The sequence below is a fragment of the Symphalangus syndactylus genome, chromosome 5 (genome assembly GCF_028878055.3).
Source record: "Symphalangus syndactylus isolate Jambi chromosome 5, NHGRI_mSymSyn1-v2.1_pri, whole genome shotgun sequence".
NCBI classification, from domain to species: Eukaryota; Metazoa; Chordata; class Mammalia; order Primates; family Hylobatidae; genus Symphalangus; species Symphalangus syndactylus.
In genome coordinates, this window is record NC_072427.2 from 126529997 (window position 1) to 126542144 (window position 12148).

Consider the following 12148-nt stretch of genomic DNA (forward strand, 5'->3'; position numbering starts at 1 on the left):
CTGTCACTAACGTGTCAGAGATCAGTGGTTCTTCACTAGTTATATCTATCTGTCTCTTAGCACGCTACTAGGGACAGATCTCCAGGAAGCAGATTTCTTATCCTGATCTCAAATAGATGAATTTCAGAGCATCCTATAAATCACAGTAGATGTGTACGTTAACACAAGCCCGTGCATATGCACCTTCTGGGAAAAGGATCCACAGCTTTCAAGACTCCAATGACAGCTTTTGTAGTTATTGTTTCAAGTGAGTAACAATATCTACAGTTGGCCTGCGAGTCATTCTAGGTTCTATTTCATGAAAATTAATGAGGTTGAGCTTCCTCTTACAAAAAAAAAAAAAAGGAAAAAACTGAAAGAAGTTAAGAATGGGACCCATTGACTCTTTGTGTGTCTAAGAAAAAGGCTCCAAGTTTCTGATAAACATGGTACAGGCTTCTTTATGACTTTTCTATATAGGCCTTCCTGAGCTTTTTCTTTCAGAGAATAAGTTCTTGCTGACCTGGTCACAAGACGTTGTCAAAAACATATTTATATTCTCCTGAAACTTGAGCATGAAATACATAGTTTGCCTCTCTCTATTCAGGGGTTCTGATACTAAAAATAGGGACTGACAGACACAACTCTGAAGTGTAATACGTGAAGAAGAGTATGTCGAATAGTTAAAACTTAAAAGCAGTAATTATCACTTAGAACAATATTCTTCATCTTAGTCTTTCAGGGCCATTGTTAGGTAATGTTAAGTATAACTTCGTTTCCTATAATAAACTTTTAGATTTGAAATAGAGGTTCTTTTCCTCACAGCATTTTGTCCTCACTTTTCTATGACAGGACAGAGGGAGCTGCGGGAGCAGTGCTAGAAGTGAATGGGGTAGAGCCACCCATGAGTGTGTTAAGGAAGCTTTAAAACAGCACCAGCAAATTCAGACACTTAGGGCAATTCAAATACTAGGTTACCTTTTTTGACTCCTGTCTGAGTCATTACTGTGGTCCAGCACAATCAGTGTTCTTAAGGGTCTGAGATCCCCAAAGTAAACCATGTGGAATAGCCCTGTTATGGGAATACAGAGAAGAGACTCCTATCCCTAACTCTAAGAATATTCTGCATTAACTAACTTATGCAGATTTACCCCGAGTTCAATTTACTCGTACCAGTAACCGTGTGGAAGGTATTCTGGGTAGGTCCTATAACGTGAGGCCCAGTCCATGCTTATTACCCTGATGGAAACTAGATACTAAATGTCATCAAACAGTATCTCTGCAAAGCTTTCCTTATCTTTTTGGTGACAGATGGTATGATAAAACTATCTTGGTATTCTTAGAACAAACCATACTTGGTCACTATGAATACAGTTGTCCCCCAGTATCTCCAAGAAATTGGGTCCAGGACTCCACAGGGATACCAAAATCTGAAGATGCTCAAGTCCCTCATGTGAAATGGAGTATTTGCATATAACCTACACACATCCTCCCACATGCTTTAAATAATCTCTACATTATTTATAACACCTAATACAATGTAAGTGTTATGTAAATAGTGGTTACACTGTATGGTTTTTATCTGCATTATTTTTTGTTTTATTGCTGTTTTTATTGGGATTTTTTGTGACTATTTTTGATCCATGGTTGGTTGAATCCACAGACGCAGAGCCCACAGAAACAGAGGGCTGACTGTACATTGGCCGGCAAACATACTTAATCTTGCCCTGCTGACTGGGTTGCTAATAATGTAAAGCTCCCCATTTACTTTTGGTCTACCTCAGTTTACCAACTTTTAACTTTTCCAAAGGGAGGAATTTAAAAGCAACATTTTTAAATGTTTTAAATTGTAATCTAGATGTGATATTTAGCATCTTCCTGATTTGGGGGTAAGAATCCAGGCTTACTATAAACCTGAGCGTGTCTCACATGAGCATTATTTTCCCTTTCTCTGTCTCTAATGCTAACTTCTCTTCTGTAATTTTCCATCTTTCTCCCTCAGGCCACAACCTTTCTTAAGATTCTCCTCTCAGGATAAGAAACCTCTATCTTCAGTCTCTCCTTGAGTGCTAATAATTATGCTTTAGGCCACAGTCAATGAAGTCCATGTCTCTGGTTTCTGCTTGTACTGCTGTGGTGGAAGTTTAAGGTTGGTCCCAGTAGGTGTTTCAACTCCATTTCTATATCTCAATTATGGCTTCAGTAATTCCTACCTAATTTTTTTTAAAGGCAAATATGTTACGACTTTAATTTTGTCAACCATGCAATCTAGACTCAAATGTATAGTCTTCTTACAAATAACTTTGGTTCTTCACCCTCAGGATGAAAGGCTCACTTTGGGGACTAATTCTTGCTATAAAAGCCGTGCATTCACCGACATATCTTTACCTGAGCCTTCTAGAATAAATATGATGGCTCATGTAGTCTCTGACACCAAAGTGTACTCTTCCATAGCAGTGTGTAGGTAGTCTAGGAGAATATTTTACCTGCCAAAAGCAAGGGTAAGGCAGAGAACAGAAGAAGTAATTATGTCCTCACAACAATGAGCACCAGATCAATGAATAAATCTCTCATGGGCTTACCCTGTTCCTCATATCTGGCCAGCTTTCCTGTATTCTCACCTTCTCATCTCTCCAGACTCTTCTGTTTCAGAAGCCATATTCTTCCCTTATCTATTCTGTCTTTCCAAGTTATGATTTATAATGTATGCCAAAGGCTTGGAATCAAGCCAGAAGAGGACTAATGAATACATAAGAGCTGAACTCAACCTCCCAAGGAGTTGAAAATGGCTTTTTTTTTTTTTTTGGCTCTTTTAAAAGGCTTTTTAAAAACTTTGCCTTGTGCATTTTTAACAAGGATTCAAATTTGGATCAAAATTCCATTCCACAAGCCTCTCAATGGGCATTGTTTTAATATGACATTTGTGTGCCTGTTTTTCTGTATAACTTGTCCCAAAATTGATCAAAACTGGCTGCTTATGACACAAGGTGCAATCTTCCACTCATATGTTTTATGCTTACTGAAGAGACACAAGCCATTCAGTAGAATTACATTCATAGTTTACAGATCCCAGAAATACATTTACCTGTCACTCATCTTCTTAGTATAGACTACCAAAAGAGAAAATAGATAAGGCACTTGAAGTTTATTCTTCCGCTTCTGTAGATTTTGCAGATGTCCACAGCTCTCTACCTGTTGCCCATCCTAAAATAGCAGTCAATGAGTACTCAGGGTTCTCACATAAGAATCTGAGTGGCACTGTGCACAGAGAGTAGAAAAGGTCTACATTGCCTTATCTTCTCTCTCAATCAAGGCACAACATTCCCAACATGTTCAACAATGTTCTGTTAAGTGGTTTTCCAATTGTGGATCCCCTTGTGAGGCATTAACAATGGTACTAGAATTTTATTTTTACTCATAAGGTATTATATAGAAACTGGCTGCCCCTTCATCTGAATGCATTCAATCTAGAAATGCATGTACTAATCTTTCTTCCCTCACCCCACTCCTCAAAAAAAATTACTTAGGTAATTTTTGAGGTGTGTCGGTCACTGATTGGATCTGCCTAAGCCCAGTCAATGAAGTAGTCTTTCACCAAGGACATGATTTGGATTCTAGACTATCTGTAAGACATAAAAACAACAGCTTCTATATAGAGATGCCAATTTGAGCTTGTCATTATCTGCCAATGTTGTCCAATGACTCTGTATTCCTCTGTCCTAATATCTGTTCCTATCCCAAATATCAAAAATTAAACACTCTTCTCATGCCCTTAGAATTTTGTGTTTTGTACAGAATCAACTGCTTCCCCCAGCTTGTTCAGAGCACTGCAATCCCCAGTATAGAACACTGCTTGAGATAAATTGTTCTGGTCTCAGTAGGGCCCTCCATATTTACTGGGAGAAAAGCACTCTATCTAACTGGATAGTGAACCTTTTCCCTCTGACTATCTTATGCAATTGGGAGTTTTCCCACTGAACTTTTCTCAGTCCTTTCTCCATCTAGAAAAGCAATGATTGACTTGGGGTTTCAGTTACCTGAAGCTTATTCTTTGTGTGGAACCATGCCCTCAACTCCACTGAGGGGAAGAATTCTCATTCATCAAATGAATCAGATACATTCCATACATAAAGAGCTTTGCTCTTCCAGAATCTTGCTGAACAAATTATGGTCGAGGTAAATTACACTTTGCAAATAATGTGATTCCATAAAGCCTAATTCCATTAGTCACTGGAAGGCTTTCTTCATATGTACTGTTCATGCTGAAGAAAGCTCTCTTGAACACATAAATGCTGTTTTATCTCTGCCAGCCATGGAGATATTATAACTGTTCCTTAATTTTAACACGGGGCACTGAATGCTCCCTCTATGGTTTGAATACGTCCCCCAAAGTTCATGTGATGGGAACTTAATTGTCATTGTAACCATATTAAGAGGTAAAGCTTTAAGATGTGATTAGGCCATGAGAGGTCTATCCTCATGAAGGGATAAATGCTATTATTGATGAAGTGGATTAGTTTTCAAGAAGCGGGCTTCTGATAAAAGGCAAAGTTCAGCTCAAATTCTCTCTGCCTCACATGTTTATGTGCCCTCTACAATGGCATAATGCAGAAAGAAGGTTCTTACAAGATTTAACACTTAATCTTAGGCTTCCCAACCTCCAGACACATGAACCAAATAAATCTATTTTATTAATTATTCATTCTGTGGTATTGTTATAGCAACAGAAAATGGACAAAGACATCTCCCCACTTTCATTACATGTTTAGATACTATTGATAGACATGTCACACTGAACCTGTGCTATCTGAACACAAAAGTGTGCTTATGAAGGTGTGCTATTTCAACAAGAGAGACAATAGTGAATAGAGTTTTGAATCACCCATTGGTTGTATGAAGTTCTGGGAAGAAATTATTTATTCCCTAATAGTACTTGGATACTGCTTTGAAATATGTCAAATGTTTCTTTCCAAATAAAGTATAAAAGTCTTGGTAATAGAGCAATAACTTACCAACAATTCACTTGGGAAATTCTGATCTTACTAAATTAATATCATAGTTTCAACCTTAGAGTAATAAGCTTGAGTTTTCTCAAATATTATCACTGAAAAGTCACTTGAAGAAAAATAACTTTTTAAAAATATTTGATGTTATGAATTAATGTTTCTTATATCTCATTAAAAGCAAAAAAATTTGAGTAGCTTTTCTTTTGGACAACCTGAAAATTTGGTTCAAACTGGTTCACACCATGCAAGTTACTGTACATTATATTTCGAGACATATTGAGTAGATGTGTTTCTAACTTTTACTTTCATTCAGTACTGCATCAGGATTTAGAAGAATTGCTGGCTAACAGCTGTTTCCTGTGAACAAAATAATACGCATTGGCTTTCAGAAGCAACCTCTTGCTCATCTAGCAATACCATCAAATGCTTCAGACCTGGCTAAAACTTGGTACTTATCTCTACACACCTTTCCAAATCTTCACTGTGGCTCACAATAGTTCAAACACATAGGAAAAGAAATCACAACTGTTTTCATACGACATGAGTTTTCAGTAATAAACAGAAGTCACTGAAGGGTTCTCTCCCCTAAAGCTTATTGATAGCTAATTTGTATTCTGAACCTCAGTGGTTTTTGTCTTACTATAAAGACATACCTGAAAGTACAAATGTTGCTTGATCACTTACCTTATCATTGATAAGTGATCTTTTGCTAGTAACTCATCCTGATATTTCTCTGAGCACAAATGTTTGCCACTAACTCACTATTGATCCTACAAAGTTCTTAGCAGTAGGGACACCCATCTTTTTTGCCTATACAGGGTGTATGTAAAGGCCTCTGGTTTCAGATTTTCTACCTCTTCGGACAAAATTTAATAATTTTATGCTAGAAAACATTACTACTTTACCTAGAAAGAGTCAAATGGCCTACCAGAATGTTGTGCCTTAATTGAAAATGGTGTAAAAGCTTCTGAGACTTTATGCAAACTTCTTGACAAATAAGGAGCTTTGGGCAAACTGCCAATCCAACAAAACTCAATTCATATTTTTATTTCTTGCCACCTTTTTGGCTGCTTGAATTAAGTACTCATTCACCTGCCTCAGCACATAAAAACTGACATACTTGCATTAAAGGCCTGTTAAATATTTCTTAATGATGTTCTAACTTGTAGGATTTCATTTTCATTATTATGAAAATGTCATGAAATATTCATTTAATTGGCAGTAACAATAACAAGCATACTTTAGTGGCAGCTGTGTGCTTGCATGTGTGGATGATGACGGTTTCCAAATGTCTTGATATGGTTTGGCTGTGTCCCCACCCAAATCTCATCTTGAATTGTAGTTCCCATAATCCCCACATTTTGTGAGAGGGACCTGGTGGGAGGTAATTGAATCCTGAGAGCTGTTACCCCAATGCTGTTCTCATGATAATGAGTGAGTGCTCATGAGATCTGATGTTTTTACAAGGGGCTTTTCCCCCTTTGCTCAGCACTTCTCCTTCCTGCAACCATGTGAAGAAGGACATGTTTTAGATGTTTTTGGACATAGTGGTAGTAGAACTGCAGAGACTAAAGCAAGGCTTTTAATGATTTCTCAACAGTTCTATTCCTATGCAACCAAGAGGTTCTAGGGTCCTGATATTTGAGATCCATGCCTTCCTTGAGCACTCAAACTAGAAAAGTGATAAAATTAGGACAGAACTTTTCTTAATTGATCATTGCCTTAAGGTCACAGATGTGGCAAAGCCATGACAACTTATTTCTCAAACAGGATTGGGAAGCAGATGCTCACACACAAGCCTTGTATGATTCCCCCATAAATTCCTGATTTCTTGCCCAGAAGAAAATAGAGAATATCCTCTACAGAATCAAAGCTGTTAGAACGAGGCTTTCCATCAAAGACCTGTATCCTTAACTTTTTCAATGGATAGAAGACAGATTTTTGTCTTAGCTATCACAAATGATACATTCTTAGAGTATGGATAGTCTGTCTAATTAAGTAGGTATCCATCTTCAGAAGAACCATATAATACAGAAACAAAAAAGTATCTTTCTATAGGCTTTTTTTTAAAAAAAAAAAAAAAAAAAGGATATATATACGTATGTCATCCTTTTTTTATTTGAATAGGTTTTTGGGAAACAGGTGTTGTTTGGTTTAAGTTCTTTGGTGATTTCTGAGATTTTGGTGCACCCATCACTGAAGCAGTGTACACTGAACCCATGTGTAGTATATTATCCCTCATCCCCCCAACCCTTTCTTCCAAGTCCCCAAAGCCCATTGTATCATTCTTATGTCTTTGTGTTCTCATAGCTTAGCTCCCTCATATCAGTGAGAACATACGATGTTTGCTTTTCCATGCCTGAGTTACTTCACTTAGAATAGTGGTCTCCAATTCCATCCAGCTTGCTGCAAATGCTATTATTTTGTTTCTTTTTATGGCTGAGTACTATTTCATGGTATATATATGCCACATTGTCTTTATCCACTCCTTGATTGATGGGCATTTGGGTTGGCTCCATATTTTTGCAATGGCGAATTGTGCTGCTATAAACATGAGTATGCAAGTATCTTTTTCATATAATGACTTCCTTTCCTCTGGATAGATACCCAGGAGTGGGATTGCTAGATGAAATGGTGGATCTACCTCTAATTCTTTAACGAATCTCCACACTGTTTTCCATAGTGGTTGTACTAGTTTACATTCTCATCAGCAGTGTAAAAGTGTTCCCTTCTCACCACACCCATGCCAACATCTGTCATCTTTTTTTTATTATGGCCATTCTTGCAGGAGTGAAGTGATATCACATTGTGGTTTTGATTTGCATTTCCCTGATAATTAGTAACGCTGAGCATCTTTTCTATGTTTGTTGGCCATTTGTATTTCTTCTTTTGAAAATTGTTTATTCATGTCTTTTGCCCACTTTCTGATGGAATTGTTTGTTTTGTTGTTATTGATTAGTTTGAGTTCCTTGTAGATTCTGGATATTAGTCCTCTGTCAGATGTGAAGATTTTCTCCCACTCTGTAGGTTGCCTGTTTATTCTGCGGATTATTTATTTTGCTGTGCCCAGGCTTTTTAGCTTAAGTCCCATCTATTTATCTTTGTTTTTGTTGCATTTGCTTTTGGGTTCTTGGTCATGAAGTCTTTGCCTAAGCCAATGTCTAGAAGAGTTTTTCCAGATTTCATATATAACTTGATTATGCATACGATGAATTATAATTTAATTATATATAATCTTATTTTTCCAATCATATATATACACAATCCAATTGGAATTAAAATACTTGGAATATATATAATTAAATTATATAATCACATATGCATGATCAATTTATATAATACCAAATTTATATATAATATATAATCAGATCATATATTATCTGTATATAATGTTAAGATTTTATACATTGCTAACATTCACTAATGATCTCACTTTAAATTGTTCTTAACTCACTTTAATATGGGGACATCACTAACTTCATAAAATAAATTAGGCCTCTAGATCCTTCCTACTATCACAGCCTTTACCGCCAGGTCAACAAACCAATGTGTAGATTCTGTCATGGCTAAATACAACCATTCCTGTAATACATAAATATTAGGGGAAAATAACCAAAATATAGGTCTACTGCAATTTGGACTTGGATCAAGACTCAATCAAATAACATGTACAAGCCTCCTCTTACAACAGTGGAATATGGTAACATTTTTTGTTTCAAAAAATCATTGTTCAATTATCCAATAACTAAACATCCTAGAATAACCAATATCTGTTGTACATTCAGCCTCTTTTGCAGCTCCAAAATTATTACTAGTGAATCATCAAACTGCTTTTGGCACATGGCCATCTTGTTGCAGGAGCAGATGAGTAAATAAGGCTCAACACACCTTGTGTTCAAAGCTGGCTGATAATAGTCTGTTTTTCTTATTTTTAAGTGATCACGTCTAAGTAGGTTACAAAAAACAGCAAACTTCACAATCCTTATTATTACTGCCTCTCTGCCATTCAAGTAATAGGTTTGCTGTCACTTCCTCTTCTATCTATACATCATCGTAATCCACCCAAAGGTCAACTCTAAGTATTGGAATGCTGTTAGAAGAATTACTATTACTCTAATCAATTGGGGCTTCTTTTACTCTCTTATCAAATGATCTAATATCTGTGCTCATTTCTGTGTTTCTGCTTTCTAATAACACTTCTGTATAAATTGATCTAATATGAGTAACCCCAAAGGTCCAGAAAGAGACGTTTTTTGATATTTGAGAATTGATGCCAAAGATAATTGTGAAAGGAGAAAGAAAGTGATGAGAAAAAGCCAACGTAAGAATACGTTTTTAAAAAGATCAATCTGGCCAGTGAGGTGTCTTACTTGATCAGAATCTTCTGAGATTGATAGAGGATACATCCCAATACAGATTGACTACTGGGGACTAGAATATTGATCCACTGACTCCTGTCTCTAATTGGTCAAAATTTCACCCCAATGTTATTAACTTCATACTTCTGTGCTATATTTGCTTGAAGGCACATCAGGTTCACTTGGTGTCAGAAGGCCCAAGAGCAGAAAGTGGAAAGAAGCAGGGCATATACCTTGAAGTAATGGGTAATGTGCTCTTAACAAGAAATAAGTCTGAGTTTCCACAAATGTCTACTACAACTGAGGTCAAGGAACAAAAGAGATATGACAAGGAACAGTAGGATTATCTGCACAAATGTGTAACTGAGAGAGCTATCATGAATGTAAATGTGATAGTGGAGGGTCCCACAGATGTTAATGGCCTAAAAATATTACACAAGATTCTGCACTGGAGGTTTTTCTGAGGATTCTTAAGCACAACATTGCCCCTAAATTTATGAATGAACCCTTTAAGGCTGATGTAGTCCAAGTGTGAGGATAAGATCCATCACTTATAACACAGAGGCTCTAGCCTATTAAGATAAACAAGTGAATTAGGTTAACAACTTTTTAATTTATTAAATGTAAACACTGAATTTAAATATTATTTGGCTCATAGGATGTTTCAAGTTTTATAAAAATCAATTCATTATGGTCTACTGACAGTTCGAAGCAGAAACAATAGTCAAGTTTAAAGTTGCCTACCCAAAAAGTCACAAAAATATCCAACATGTATATGAAAAGGTGTTCAACGTTACTAACCATCAGAGAAATGTAAATAAAAACTCAGCGAGACATCACCTCACACCTCTGAGGATAGCTATTATCCAAAACAAAAACAAAAGACAAGTGTTGGCAAGGTTGTGGAGTAACTGGGACCTTTGTACGCTGCTGGTAGGAAGGTAAAATGTGCACCCACTATGGAAAATAGTATGGAAGTTTCTTTAAAAATTAAAAATAGAACTACTAAGTGATCTAGAAATCCCACTTCTGAGTATATACCACAAGAACTGAAATCAGGATCTTGAAAAAGATAGTTGCATTCCCATGTTCATTGCCTCATTACCCACAACTGCCAAGATATAACCTAAGTGTCTATCAACAAATGAATGGATAAAGAAAATACCATAAAAATATGTATATTACACATATACAACATATGTAATGTATATGTATGTATAAAAAATAAAATAGTATTCAGCCTTAAAAAAGAAAAAAATCCTGCTATTTAGAACAACATGGATGAACCCGCGGGAAATTATGCCAAGTGAAATAAACCAGGCACAGAAAGACAAATTAATGCTCTCATCTATATATGGAATCTAAAGGAGTCAAACTCATAGAAACAGAGAGTAGCCAGGTAGCTGTCAGGGGCCAGGAGTGTGGAAGATGGGGATATGTTAGTCAAAGCATACAAACTTGCAATTATAAAATGAATAAGTTCTGGAGATCTAATATACAATATGGTGACTGTACCTAACAAGGTATACTTGAAATTTGCTAAGAGTATTTGCTAAGAAAGATCATAACTATTCTCCCCTCACCACACACACATACCACAAGGTAATTATGTAAGGTGATGGCTATATTAGCTTGATTTATTTCATAATGTATATGTATATCAAAACATGTTCACCTTGTATATATATATTTGTCAATTATACCTCAATAAAGATAAAAATTCAGACTCTGACTTTGTCTTTTGAAAGACCTTTGTCTTTCCATATGTCAGTTTCTCTGACTGCATAATTACAGGTGGCAATAACGCTGCAAATCTACATTTAAGGCCATTCATAATTGATGCACAGGCTAAAAGGACCCAGAAGGATGGTCTCTAGATGGAGTGGAAAAGGAATGAATGCCTTAGAGGTAAAGCTGACTTTGATTAGCCAAGAGGAAGCATTTTGGCAATGACTATGGTTAAGTTCAAGTTTACAACATAAAATTCCTCCCACTTCCTGACTTGTCATTCGCCTATACTCTACCCCACAAGAAATGTAGAGGTAATCTTTCAATACTTTGTCTACTCTTTCAGCTGAAAGTACTTAAATTTTCCAAAGTTCTCGGTTAAAGAATCTTCACCAAACTCCAACTAAAATGGGTTTATCTTGATTCTGCTATTACTCCTGATTTTAGACCCCTTTGTTAGTCTCCTTTAGCCACCTTTATTTCATCCCATCTGTCTTCACTCTACCAATCTACAAGGTGATGTCATTTGAAGAGTAATAATATTAAACATATAATATTTACAACTTCTGAGTTAGTAAAACACAGATAGTCTTATATCATTATTTTTTCCAGGCAGCTCCACCTAAAAAAGATGTGGGAAGATGCTTTCATCAAATGGAACAGAATACTGTTATGTAAGTACGCTGTACAAAAGCTCTTGAATGTCTTCCAGAGGCATAGCACAGAGATCAGTCCTGAAGTTTCCTATCCAAAAATAACACAACCTAAATTATTCTATATCTTCTGCTAAGATGACTCTTCTCATGAATGACAAGGGAAAGTAAGGAAGCTCATTTCCTTTTTATTTTACATGCTGATTAACAGTAATAAAAAGTAAATTTTTCCTCAAATACTTTCTAAAATACAAAAATACAAAAAGCGTCAGCAATTATTAAGAAGAATTTAAATAACTTTAGTGTAGGAAAAATCTTTGTAAACTACAGAAAAACTTACGGTGACAAACGGTATTACAGGACATAAAAAGAAAAGAAAATGAAGTTAAAAAATAACAAATCATATACTGAACCTATATACTAA